Below are 15,070 nucleotides of genomic sequence, written 5' to 3'. Positions count from 1 at the left end.
CAGTAATGCAAGGCTTTCTCCCTGGTGTGGAGTGTCGTGCTCGCCCCCCCTCCCTTGGACTACAGGAGAGTCAGGACGCCCACTAATACACAGCTCCTTTCTCTATCTGCAACGTAGAGAGCGTCCTGACTCTCCTGTAGTCCAAGGGAGGGGGCGAGCACGACACTCCACACCAGGGAGAAAGCCTTGCATTACTGTGTGGAGTTACAGACAGAAGAACAGGAAGTGAGGATTTCTCAGAAGAAATAAGGACATTTAAAAGCAAAATGGAAGGATGAGGTAAGTGAAGGAGGACTGCACTAAGGTAAAGGAAGATATTTAGGGAAAAAAAAAAATTGTACCTTTACAACCCCTTTTAAGAAGCAGCTCCAGCCTAAATTTCTCTGCCAGACCACACCCCCCTGACAGGTTTTGCCCTGCCCACTAGGAGGATGAAACGCATTGGTTGTGGTCTTGTGGTGAAATGTAAGACTGAGGCTGCTTCTTCTACCTTGCACGGGGCTGGTTGGGAGAGCGGCGTCCTTTTCTATTCATGGGGTTGGTTAACTAAAGGCAAATAGACTGTGCACTTTGCAAAGTGCAGCTGCTCCAGAGTTTAGTAAATGAGCAGAAGCTCTGCTGACTTTTATCATCCAATCGTGTGCAAGCAAAAACATTTTTTTCCATTTTCCTTGCATGTGATTGGGTTCTATTTGCAAAGTGAAGCTTCACCTCATTTTCTAAGCTCTGGAGCGGCGGCGCTTGCAGAGTGCACCGTTTATTTGCCCTTGGTAAATCAACCCCCATCGTCACCTGGCCCAGGCCGGGGGCAAGGTAATCGTATCTCTGCAAAGATAAATGGAAAGGACACCGCTCTCTCAACCTGGCATGGCTAAGAAGTGACCTCGGCCTACATTTCTCTGCCAGACCACACCCCCTGACACATTTTGCTCTGCCCACTGGAGGACAAAACATGTCGGGAGTGTCAAATGTAGGCTGAGGCCGCTTCTTACTTTGCACGGGGTTGGTTGGGAGAGTAGCGTCCTTTCTATTTAAGGGTGATTTACTAAAGGCAAATAGACTGTGCAGCTCCGCCACAGCTTAGTAAATGAGCGCAAGCTCTGCTGACTTCTATCATCTAATCATGTACAAGCAAAGATGCTGTTTTTTTTTTTTGTTCTTATTTTTTTTTTTATTTTTTTTTTTTTTTTTTTTTTTTTTTTTTTTTTTTTTTTTTGCCACTTCAGACTTCACCACAGCGAGAGACTTGCTCATGATTTTATTCATAATTCCGTCTCTACATCTGGTTTAGCATCATTTGTGGTGCATTTCTTATGCCAATTTTTATACTTGTTAATTTTATTTTATTTATTTGTTTGTTTTTGTATTATCATCTTTTTTTTTTTTTTTTTTTTTTTTTTTTTTTTTTTTTTTTTTTTTTTTTTCACCGTTTAAGACTCACTCTTTTATAGTAAGTACGGAATTTTTAAAAAGTTTTATCTGCGTGACAAAGAAATACCCAGCACCCCATCTCCCCCCTACCCACCCCCTCCCTTGACCATCCCACGACTCCACTATAAGAACTCCTTCCCTTAATTGAAAAATGCGTTTCTATTCCTCTCTCAGGTTTTCTGCGAACCTCCAGGACTTTTTAAATTCCAACCAGGGTACCCATATATCCTTTTCCCCTTCCTTGTATTTATAGCTCCCGTATTTTAATTTCTCTCTCCTATAAGTGTCCTCTACGGAGTCGATCCACTCCCACATTTGCGGACTTTTCGCGTCTCTCCATTTAATGGGGATCAATCGTTTCGCTGCGTTCAATAAATGAGGGGTCAGTGAACCCTTGTACTCCTTCTCTGGGATCTCCCCCCCATGAAAGAGAACTACCCATGGGTTATCTTCCACTTCTTTTTTTGTTATTATCTTTATCAGGGCCAAGATTTTTTTCCAATAAGCTTTAATTTTCAGGCAGTCCCACCATAGGTGTGCCATTGTTCCTCTTGACTCACATCCTCTCCAACATTTCTCTGACTCTCCCCCTCTGTATTTTGCCATTTTATCTGGGGTGGCGTACCACCTCGTCAAACATTTGAAGTTCATCTCGGCAGTTCTTACATCTACTGCCGAGGTGTGAGTCATTTTCAGGATTCTTCCTATGGTCGTTTTCCCCCTTGGGACCCCTAAGTCCGTTTCCCAATTTTGGATGTATTTTAGCGTGTCCAACTCTTCCGTTTTCTGCAAATAATTATAGATTTTAGATATATTTCCCTTTGAGCTTTCAATACTACACAATTGTTCCAATAAGGTGTAATCCTCTTGTGACCTCAAAGGGTGTGGTAGGCGCTTGACGAATGACACTAACTGCAAATATCTCCACTCGTCGAGCGCCCTTATTCCAATCCTATATTTAATATCGTGAAGTGTCCTAATTTTACCATCTAGTGTTATATCTTTTAACTGTGTTCTATTTGTGATCCAATTTCCCCCTACTTCTTTTGTCCCTGGAATAAAGTATTCGTTTTCTTTTAAATCAATAAAGGGTGAGTTGAATTCTGTTTTTGATTGTTTGTGAAGTCTATCCCAGATCCTCCATGCATTATGAGTTATTGTGTGTGTTGAGGTGTGTAAGGATCTGTGTTGTGGTGGATTCCAAATTAATCTCCCTAACTGTGCCCTCGCTAATGTGCATTCGATATTTATCCATCTTTTGTCCTGGGATTCTTTAGCCCATTCTATAACCCTTGAGAGAACCGAAGCATTATAATACAATCTGATGTCGGGTACAGCTAAGCCTCCCTTTTTCTTGGCCCGTTTTAGAATTTGAGCAGACACCCTGTGTTTTTTATTATTCCAGATATAGTTCATTATGAGGGAGTTAATTATTTTAATAAATGACGGTGGAAGGTATATTGGGACCATTTGGAACTTGTATAGGATTTTTGGGATGAGAACCATTTTCACTACATTTATCCTCCCGAACCACGAAATAGGTCTATTGAATATGTTTTTAATTTCCCTTTTTATTTCGTTAAGCAGGGGGATAAAATTTATTCTATATATTTTCTTGATGGTATTTGCCAGTTTTATTCCCAAGTATTTTATTTCTTTTTGCCATTTAAAATTATATTTCTTCCGCAGATATTGTTCTTCTTCTTGAAGAATATTGATATTTAAGATCTCCGTCTTTTCTGTATTCATTTTGAAGTTTGACACCTCACCATATTGTTTTAAAGTAGCTATTAACTTCGGGAGAGTAACTCTTGGGCTACTTATATAAAACAAAATGTCGTCTGCGAAGGCAGATAATTTGTGCTCATCTTCTCCAACCTCTATTCCATATATTTCTGGATTTTGTCGGACCATTGCCAGCAGGGGTTCCAATGATAAGACAAAAAGAAGAGGGGACAGGGGACAGCCCTGCCTGGTTCCATTTCTCATCTCGAAGGGTGCGGATAAAGATCCATTGATCTTGATCCTAGCGCATGGGTGGAAATAGAGCGTTTTAATCCATTTGATCATCCTTGGACCAATTCCTATACATTCTAGTGTTTGTATCAGGAACCCCCAGTCTACCCTGTCAAACGCTTTTTCAGCGTCTACTGACAGGAATAGACCAGGGGCTCCTCTTTCTTTGATCTGCTCCATGAGAAGAAGTGCCCTGACCCCATTGTCCTTTCCCTCCCTCCCAGGTATGAAACCAACCTGGTCTGGGTGGACAATGGCAGTCATCACCCCCTTCATTCGTTCGGCCAAAATTTTTGCATACAGTTTAGTATCTGAATTCAGGAGTGAGATAGGTCGGAACCCTGAACAGTTCGTATTGTCCTTTCCCTCTTTTTTAATGACAGTGATCGTAGCTGTTAATGCCTCTCTACTCATCTCATAGTCTCGCCCCAACCCATTGAAATATTGACATAGTCTAGGGACTAAGATAGTACTAAACCTTTGTATGTAGGCCGACGTGAAGCCATCTGGTCCCGGGCTTTTCCCATTGGGAGTATTTTTTAAGACCTCACTTATCTCCTGTTCAGAAATACGTTCCTCCATTCTTTCCATCTCAAATTCTTCTATCCTAGGTAGATTAGTTTGCCGTAGTACTTCCTTGATCTTGTCCTGTTTTTCGGCAGGGTCCCTGATCTTCTGTTGGACGTTGTATAATTTTTCGTAATAGCTTCTGAAGGATTCTGCTATTTTATTTGTCGCATATACTAAGTCCCCATCCCCATTCCTGATTTTTTCGATAAAATTCCTGGTTTTCTTTTTTCTTACCATTCTGGCCAAGTTTTTACTAGGTTTATTTCCCCAGACATATCTTTCACTCTCTATCCTGTCTATGAATTTCTTGGTTTCTTGCCCGGCCAGGGCTTTATATTCATCCCTTGTTAAAGTTAACTTGCGGAGAGTTTCCCTCTTTTGGCCCAGTAATTTATGTTCCTGTTCCAGCCTATATATCTCCTCTTTTAGTGTTTTTAATTTACTCCTTCTTATTTTATTTTTCTTTGCCCCTTCTGCAATAAATATCCCTCTTATATACGCTTTGTGGGCATCCCACAGAGTTGCTCCTGTGATTCCCTCCTTGTCATTCTCCCGAAAATACCACTCCAATTCTTTCTGTACTCTCTCGACCACAACCTCGTCTCTCAACAGACTTTCATCCAATCTCCATTCAGGTAGGATGCGTTTTTGTATGGATGTGCTTATTTTCATGGTTATAGGGGCGTGGTCTGATAGCGTTATGATTTCACAACTTGCTTCGACCACCCTCTCCAAAAGTCTATGATCTACGAGGACGTAGTCGATCCTCGAGTACGTCCCATGCACAGGGGAAAAAAACGTATAGTCTCGTGTCTTGGGGTTAAGGATTCGCCAGACATCCACCATTTGGTTTTGTATCATTAGTTTTTTCAGTAGCTTAAGGTGCTCACCGTTATTCCCCTGAGCATGGGACGTACTATCGAGGCTCGGGCACATACAGAAGTTAAAGTCCCCCATCAGCACCACATGTCCCTCTTCAAAATTTTTTAATTTTCTGAGGATTTTACTCATATATTTAGCCGAATTCACGTTGGGTGCATACACATTAGCCAGAGTGTAGTCCTCCTCTCCTAGTTTTATTTTCAAAAACAAGAATCTCCCCTCCGGATCTTTCAATCTATCCACCAGTGTGTATCTAACTCTTCTTGAAAATCCTATAGCAACCCCCCGAGATCTCGATGAGACTGTATCTCCATAATACCATACGGGATATTCAGATGAAAACAGCTTTATATTGGACTCTAAGGTAATGTGGGTCTCTTGTAAGTAGGCAATGTCAACTTTATACTGCGTAAGTTCGGCAAGAATTTTATGTCTCTTAATATGGGAGTTTAATCCTTTTACATTATATGATAAGAACTTAATATCTGTCATTTATCTCTCTTTTTTTTTTTTTTTTTCTTTGAGTTTGAAAAGAATTCTTGTGGAGTCGTTCAGATGGTCCCCCTCCCATTACCCTCCCTTCCCCCACCTCCCTTGTCCCCCCCTCCCAATTCCCCATCCCCCCCTCCCCTCCCTGGCCCACTATTGACCTGGGAGCCGCTGGTAGAAGACTCGTCATCTTCATCCTCGGCTCCTCTTTCGTGGTGGTGCTCAATGCACTCCATTGACTCCTCCTCCCTCTCCCTCCCCCCCCCGTTCAGCCCCCCGATATTCTAGGCTAACCCATGCCCCACTAGCCCACCCACTCCGGTAAATCTGGAACTATCAAGTCCATTTTTAAGCAGAAGTCTTTGAGTTCCTCCGGGAACCTAAGTCGTGCAGTTTTACCCCCCTTTATGCCTATAAGGCACGCCGGAAAGCCCCAATGATATTTTGTGTTTTGTGCCCGCATCAGCTCTACGAGGGGTTTCAGGTGTCTTCTCCTTTCTAGCGTTTCTTTCGACAAATCAGAAAATATCTGTAGTTCAGTCTCTCTATATTTCAGGGGGGGTTTCCCCCTAAGCCGTCCCCAAATTTCTGCTCTATCGATATAGTTCCTGAAACGTACTACTACATCCCTAGGACCAGATCTTTCTGTTTGTTGGGGGTTCCCGACTCTGTGAACTCTATCGATCTTGAGGGGCTTGGCTTCTACTGATCTCTCCAGCAGGGGATTAAAAATTGTGTTCATGATATCTCTGAGATCTTCATCCCTATCTTCTACCACCGATCTGATTCTGAGGTTCTGTCGCCTATTGCGATTCTCCTGGTCCTCGATCCTATATGCAGTCAATCGCTGATTTTCGGTCAGGGCCTTTACTTGCTTTTTCAGGGAGTTAATTTCCTGGTCCTGTTCTTCTATTCTCCTTTCCGTCTCGACCACTCTTTCGCGCAGTCCTCCGAGATCTATTCTTACCTTGTTAATTTCTGTCTTTATAATATTTTCCATGACGTTTTCCATCCTCTGCAACATTGCGCTCATCTCTGCCTTTGTAGGGGGATGTGTATCTTGGGCTAGCTCCTCTGCAATTGTTTGCTCTTGTTCGCTTTCTAGTGTCGTTTCACTTCTAGAGCTCTCCGCACTATCTACCCCTTTCTTTTTGTCGCTCTTCTTCTTTTCAGTCTTCTTTGCGAGTCCTGGACTTTTAAGGGTCCCTTCTTGAGTCATATATTGCTGAATGGAGCTATTCCCCGAATTATTCTTAGTTGTTTTTTTGTTCTTTGCATGTGATTGGGTACCATTTTTGAAGCTTCACCTCATTTAATGAGCTCTGGAGCAACTTGCAGTGTGCGCAGTCTATACGCCTTTAGCAAAGCAACCCCATTGTCACCTAGGCCCAGAGAGGGTAAGATAACCATATCTCTGCAAAGATGAATAGAAAGGACACCGCTATCCCAACCAGCCTGTGCAAGGTAGAGTAAAAAAGCGGCCTCGGCCTACATTTCTCTGCCAGACTCCACCCCCTGACCTATTTTGACCTGCCCACCAGAGGGACGAAACGCGTCAGATGTGGCCTGGCAAAAAAATGTAGGCTGAGGCCGCTTCTTACTTCTAGCTTGCCATGGGCTGGTTGGGAGAGGCGGCGTCCTTTCTATTCCTATGCATGTTACTTCCTGTCACTCCGCCACCCTTGTCTCTGTGGATCCAGGGAGGAGGCTCCTCTTTATCCTCCGAGGGGTACTCCAGGTTCATTTACCTATACCAGGGGTCTCCAAACTGTGGCCCGAGGATCAGATGTGGCCCTTTGCAAGCCTTTATGCGGCCCTTGGGGCACAATTCCTTCCACTGATATGAGGCACTATTTCTCCCACTGACGCCAACAATGGGGCCCTATAGGTAGATTCAGGTTCATTGGATTAAAGTTACGGCGGCGTAGCTTAGCGTGTTTAGGCTACGCCGCCGTAAATTAGCTAGGCTAGTAATGATTCTCAATATACTTGCCTGCTAATATACGGCGCAGTAAGCCTAAGCGGGCGGGCGTAAGGGCGCCGAATTCAAATGTCTTGGAGGGGGGCGTGTTGTATGGAAATGAGGCTTGACCTCACGTTTTTTAAGTTTCTTTTTAACTGCGCATGCGCCGGGCGCCTACATTTCCCAGTGTCCCGTGCGGCTACGTACGCCGCACGGGCCTATTGATTTCGACGTGGACGTAAACGACGTAAATCCCGATTCGCGGACGACTTAGGCAAACAACGTAAAAAATTCGAATCTCGCGGCGGGAAGGGCGGCCATACTTTAACATTGTTATTCCACCTAATAGGTGGAATAACTTTAGGCCTGCTAATGCCTTACGGAAACATTGTAAATCGACTGCGGCGGCCGGGCGTAGGTTCGTGAATCGGCGTATCTACTCATTTACATATTCTACGCCGACCGCAATGGAAGCGCCACCTAGCGGCCATCCAAAATATTGCAATCTAAGATAGGACGGCGCAAGCCGTCGTATCTTAGATATGTTTAAGCGTATCTCTGTTTGAGCATACGCTTGAACATAAGTCGGCGTAAATTCTGAGTTAGGTCGGCTTATCTACTGATAAGTCGGCCTAACTCTACCTGAATCTACCTATATATCTTTTACAGATACCAATGATGGAATACTACTCCTACTAATAGGGGGAATACTTTTCCTCCTATTGACCACCGACCCTGAGGCCATATTTGTTCTCACTGATGCTGGGCCCCCGTGACATGTTCTGCCCCTGCTGACCACAATCCGGCCCTCCTAAAGTCTAAAGGACAATAAAGTGGCCCTTTGTTTGAAATGTATGTGCACCCCCCTGACCTATACCATTATAAAGGCCGCCCTTCTCTTGTCATAGCTGGCAACACTACCTGAGGCTCCCAGATGTTGGTGAGCATAAGATCTGCTCCCTCTAGTGTTGGCCCAGTGGCAGGGGGCTTCCCTCTTACATTAATGCTGACTCGGTTGAATTCGGATGAAAAAGTATGTTTACCGGTCACAGACAATGTATATATTCTGGAAACAATTCTTTTATAAATGACGCGATTTAATTTCAATAAAGATCATATTTTTCGTTAGCATGTTGTGGTGTCCGTATTGGTGCAACTTACTCTCAGTGTTACTTCTGTACTGCTTTACACAACCCCTTCCCACCTAAGGGTGAAACAAATCCTAAATTGATTGTTGTAACCGTCACCACCGTTTACGATATCCCATTCCATCGCCCCACGACAGCTTATCCGACAATCCAGCCGACGGGACCCATTCCATTTCCCAGAATAACGAGACAACACAAGCTCTGTTACTGGTTCCAAAATGCATGAATACTTTTAATGGTAAAACTCAGTCTTTTTATACAGTTACAAGCATGTGACAGTTAATCACAGGGACAATGAAACTCTCCAATCCACATCCAGACAGACATCTTGGCTCCGCATTTAGAGGAGGTAATTACTACAGCTTGACAAGTCACATTCCACATCTTCTCATCAATAGACTTTTCACACAAAACAGTGTCATTAGCATCCACAATGAAAGGTCTTTTAGAAGCCAGACTCAATTAACACCTCCAAGTTAGACATCTGGGGCCGGATTCAGATACCTGAGCGTATCTTTCTTCCGGCGTAACGTTACGCCACTGTAACTTTGGGCGCAAGTTCTGTATTCAGAAAGAACTTGAGCCCTTATTTACGGCGGCGTAACGTATGTGTTGCGGCGTAAGGCCGCGTAATTCAAATTGGGATGTTGGGGGCGTGTTGTATTTAAATTTGACTTGACCCCGCGTTTTTTACGGGGTTTTTTTGAACGGCGCATGCGCTGTCCGTAAAATATTCCAGTGTGCATTGCGCTAAAGTACGCCGCAAGGACGTATTGGGATTGACGTGAACGTAAATGACGTCCAGCCCTATTCGCGAACGACTTACGCAAACGACGTAAAAACTTTCAAAAAATTTGAGGCAGGAACGACGGCCATACTTAACATAGGATACGCCGCACATACCCCTCATATAGCAGGGGTAACTTTACGCCGGAAAAAGCCTAACGCAAACGACATAAAAAAAAAAAAGCGCCGGGCGGTCGTTCGTTTCTGAATCGGCGTAAATACTAATTTGCATATTCCTCGCGTAAACGTACGGAAGCGCCACCTAGCGGCCAGACAGAAAATGCAGCCTAAGATACGACGGTTTAAGACACTTACACCTGTCGGATCTTAGGGATATCTATGCGGAACTGATTCTCTGAATCAGGCGCATAGATACGACCGAGCGCACTCAGAGATACGACGGCGTATCAGGAGATACGCCGTCGTATCTTGTCTCCGAATCTGGCCCCCTGACCTTTACAGACTTAATTGGTATAATAGACACAAAACAGTATTAGCATCACACAATGGGCAATGGAATATCTTAGGAGCCCGACTCAATTAACATCTCAACAGTCTATTGACCTGTTCATAAGGAACAACTTGTAATATTTCAAGATATCCTGGAATACATGAATTATCATTAATGTCCCATCTCATGTAAATCATGATATCATTCCTCAGTCATCCTATGCCCCTAGTGGACATAGGATGACCCTAGACCCAAGAGTCATTGCTGAAGCTGGCACAGGAGTACCCCACATCCTTCAAAAGTCTATGGCCATACCATTACAATTGTAAAGGCTCATATTTGTATGTTATACTTACCTTCTCTGTGCAAGGTTTGTGCACAGAGCATTCCCCCGATCCTCCATTTCTTGGGTCGCATGGCGGTGCTCCTGGCTCCTCCTCCTCCTCCTCATTGGGTGCCCCCCACAGAGAGCCGCTTTCCATGGGGGGCACTTCTACTATTGACACAGATAGCAGGACTTGAGGCCCTCCCCCCCCCCCCCCCGTCACTGGGTTTGATTGACGGCAGCAGGATTATGTGTAGGGTGTGGGGTGAACGTGGCATAGCAAATACTTCTACAGAGGTACCATCCCCTAAAAGTATATAACTGTGTGTCAAAAAAAATATAGGAACGGGGGTGGGGCTTTAACTACTTTAGACCCGGGCCCTAGTAAAAAGACTGCCTCCAGGTGGCTCTATAAATCCGGGAGGCCGTCTTTTTACGGCCTTGCGTCCTCCGGCCACTGGGGGGCGCGCATCCCCGAGATGCCGATGCGCGTGCCTGGCGGCCGCGATGTCCGCCAGGTGACCGCGATCGGCAATGACAGAGCCAGGGACGTGGAGCTCTGTGTGTAAACACAGAGCTTCACGTCCTGTCAGGTAGAGGAAACAGATGCTGTGTCCCTTGTACATAGGGACACAGCATCGGTCCCCTCCCCCCACAGTAAGAATCACTCCCAGGATACACATTTAACCCCTTCCTCGTCCCCTAGTGTTAACCCCTTCCCTGCCAGTCACATTTATACAGTAATCAATGCATTTTTATAGCACTGATCGCTGTATAAATGTGAATGGTCCCAAAAATGTGTCCGCCGCAATATCGCAGTCCTGACAAAATTCACAGATCGCCGTATTACTAGTAAAAAAAAAAAAGAATTCTATCCCCTATTTTGTAGCCACTATAACTTTTGCGCAAACCAATCACTATACGCTTATTGCGATTTTTTTTTTTATTTTTTTTGATTTTTTTACCAAAAATACGTATTCTACATATCTGCCTAAACTGAGAAAAAAATAGTTTTTTGTTTTATAGCGCAAAAAATTAAAACCGCAGAGGTGATCAAATACCGCCAAAAGAAAGCTCTATTTGTGGGGAAAAAAGGACGCCAATTTTGTTTGAGAGGCACGTCAGACGACCGCGCAATTTTAATTTAAAGCGACGCAGTGCTGAAAGCTGAAATTTCGCCTGGGCAGGAAGGGGGTATATGTGCCCAGTAAGCAAGTGGTTAATTGTGCCTCTGAGAAGTGTAGAAAATAGAATGCGAATGCATGAATTTATAGAAAAGTAAACAAGTTTTATTTTTCTGCCCTAAGGCAGTACAGTCTAGAAATAAAATCAATTGTAAATGAGTTACAGTTTTGGAATTGTTGATTTCGGGGGGGTGTGCGAATCCCCAGCAGTTGTGGTGAGTTGGCCTACGCGTTTCGCGGACAGATCCGCTTCGTCGGGGCCTTTAGCAATAGCACAGTGAAGTATCGCAAAGATTCTAAAAGTAAAATGTCCATGACTAGACTGACGTTTTAACATGGGAGTCTATGGAAGGGGTGCCCGGGTTTGAAAAATTATTGCTCCCCAGCCGTAGGTCCCCCAGACAACAAACTTTGCACACTTGTAGAGGAGAAATGGTGCTACGTGTGTGCCAAGTTTCGGGTCCAGAGAACCTACGACCGGCCAGTACCGAGTCCCCAAAATCACTGTTTAACATGGGAGTCTATAGAACGGGTGCCCGGATTTTGAAAAATCGGTGCTCCCCGGCCGTAGGTCCCACAGACAACAAACTCTGTACACTTAGGGCCAGATTCAGGTAGGGAGCGCGTAACTCTGTGCGGGCGTAGCGTATCCTATTTACGCTACGCCTCCGCAACTTTGACAGGCAAGTGCATTATTCACAAAGCACTTGCTCCGTAAGTTGCGGCGACGTGGCGTAAATTGGCCGGCGTAAGCCCGCCTAATTTAAATGTGTAAGATGTGGGCGTGTTTTATGTAAAATCATCGTGACCCCACGTAAATAACGCTTTTTTTACGAACGGCGCATGCGCCGTCCGTGAACGTATCCCAGTGCGCATGCTCCAAATTAACCCGCAAATAGTCAATTGCTTTCGACGTGAACGTAAATTACGCACAGCCCTATTCGCGAACGACTTACGCAAACGACGTAATCGACGGAAAATTCGACGCTGGCCCGACGTCTATACTTAACATTGGCTACGCCTCATATAGCAGGGGTAACTTTACGCCGGAAAAAGCCTTACGTAAATGGCGTATCTGTACTGCGACGGCCGGGCGTACGTTCGCGAATAGGCGTATCTAGCTGATTTACATATTCTAGGCGTAAATCAGCGTACACGCCCCTAGCGGCCAGCGTAAATATGCAGTTAAGATACGACGGCGTAGGAGACTTACGCCGGTCGTATCTTAGCAATATTTAAGCGTATCTCAGTTTGAGAATACGCTTAAATATACGACGGCGGGGATTTGGACTTACGACGGTGTATCTACTGACACGCCCGTCGTAAGTCTACCTGAATCTGGCTCTTATAGGATAAGAGAGGGGCTACATGTGCGCCAAGTTTGGGGTCCAGGGGACCTACGGCTGGCCAGTACCGGGTCCCCAAAATCTGGGAGATCAGGCGCAAAATGGTGACTTGAGTATAAGCCGTGGGGGAAATTTTCAGCACAAAAAAATGTGCTGAAAAACTCGGCTTATACTCGAGTATATACGGTAAATTAAAAAATCCCTATTGATGTACAGCCAATGGCTCCTGCTGCTATCAATCTATCCAATGAGGACAGAGACAGCGGCTTTGTGCGGGCGTAACGTATCTGATTTATGTTGCGCCTCCGCAACTTAGACGGGCAAGTGCTGTATTTTCAAAGCACTTGCTCCGTAAGTTGCGGTGGCATAGCGTAAATCGGCCGGCGTAAGCCCGCCTAATTCAAATTTGGATCAGGGGGGCGTGTTTTAATGTAAATCTTCTGTGACCCGACGTGATTGACGTTTTTCCAGAACGGCGAATGCGCCGTCCGTGGAATTTCCCAGTGTGCATTGCTCCAAAGTACGCCGCAAGGACGTCATTGGTTTCGACGTGAACGTAAATTGGTTTAGACGTGAACGTAAATGACGTCCAGCCCCATTCACGGACGACTTACGCAAACGACGTAACTTTTTCAAATTTCGACGCGGGAACGACGGCCATACTTAACATTGGTACGCCGCACTTATGCCACCATAAAGCAGGGGTAACTATACGCCGGGAAAAGCCTAACGTAAACGGCGTAACTTTACTGCGTCGTTCGGGAATTTGCGTATCTAGCTGATTTACATATTTCGATGCGTAAATCAGCTTACACGCCCCTAGTGGCCAGCGTAAAAATGCACTTAAGCTCCGACGGCGTAAGACACTTACGCCGGTCGGATAGAATAGAAATCTATGCGTAACTGATTCTAAGAATCAGGCGCATAGATACGACGGCTCGGATTAGGACTTATGACGGCGTACATGGCGCTACGCCGTCGTAAGTCCTCTGAGAATCCGGGCCTTAATATATATGGTAGTACGGAGGTGGGGCCTCTCCTGTGCTGCCACATGTATGGGACATCCAATCACAGCGTGATTGGGAAGCCCATGTAAAGCCTTTCTGCGTTCAGTTCCTTTAAAGGGCCAGCAACTGGCAGGGGGGGTGATTTTAATAACTGATACTGGAGGGGGATTTTAGTGAAGGGTGGGGGGGGGGGTGAAAAAAAATCCTGGCATTCAGCTTTTAACCTTTAAAAAAAAGTGACATCATTCACAGTCGGTTGCAAACGGTTCTACCGAATTTGGAACGGTTGTAAAAAATTAAAAAGATCGGTTTGGAAAGTCTCGGCTCTAGTTTACGGTTTCAGGTGGCAGATGGCGGCCGGCGTGTCAAAGTTTTTTTGGCGTGCATACATTGTCGCTGTCTTCCCAGCAGAATGTCACTCCAATCCTTCGCCTCCCACATCCACCGCTGATTAGACGCGATTCCTCCTGCCATTTTCGCAGAGCTCAAGTGTTTTTTTTTAATCACTACAGAAGCTCATTACGCTTTCCCGGTGACTCTTATGTCCTTCAGTTTTTTTTTTTTCTCCTGCAAGATTAGAATTCTATACTCCGATGAATATTGAATGATTTCATTACATACAAATGCAATCAACACTTTTTGCATAAATTTCCCCCTCTCTTTTCTTGAGTTCCAATTGACCTTAGCACCCATCCAGGCAATGGCACAATACAAATGCAAATGAGCCAACACAAGAACATATAGCGCCAGTCAAAGAATATATTATGAACAAGGAGAAGAAGGAGCGGAGCGCACTATTTTTTTTTTTTTTATTTCTTTTATTTTTGTATATTGCTATGTATTATCCTGGATAATTTCTTTAGAGAGAGGGCACTGTATTTTTGTTGTGCAAAACCCTAATCTACCTATATAATGTACGTCGCAGAGTACACCCGAGGCGGCAACGCGTAATTGCAGTGGATGGCGTCCTGCCGGTTCAGGCACGCTGCGTTGAACCCGCTGTGTTAATACAGCTCAGGGTTTGGAAAGTCGAGTTATAATATTCTGGTTAACAGGAAAACCAAAATAGCAAATGGGTTTCCATTTTTAACCTCTTGCCGACCGAGGACGTCTGAATGATGGCGCAACTACAGGCATCATTCAGATATCGCCGTCTTCAGCCACCGATTCTGTTCACGATAAGAACGATCATAGCGGCTATCCCGCCGCTTGATCGTTCTTATAGGCAGCGGGAGGGGACGTCCCCCCCCCCTCCCGCCGCCATCCGGTGCTTCTCCGGGCTCTCCCGTGCCATCGGGGGCCCGGAGAGCGAATTGGTCGGCGGTGCTGGAAAGCATAGAGATGACTGGTGACCAGATGGTCACCAGTCATCTCTATGACCGTCGGAGGCCCAGGCGCGTCGTTATGACGTCACGCCCGGTACCCGGAAGTAAACAAAGCCGCAATCGCGGCTGTCGGCATGTGATCGGTGA

The sequence above is a fragment of the Rana temporaria genome, chromosome 9, assembly GCF_905171775.1.
Source record: "Rana temporaria chromosome 9, aRanTem1.1, whole genome shotgun sequence".
Lineage (NCBI taxonomy): Eukaryota > Metazoa > Chordata > Amphibia > Anura > Ranidae > Rana > Rana temporaria.
The sequence above is the reverse complement of the archived record's forward strand: the minus strand, read 5'-3'. Positions refer to the sequence as shown.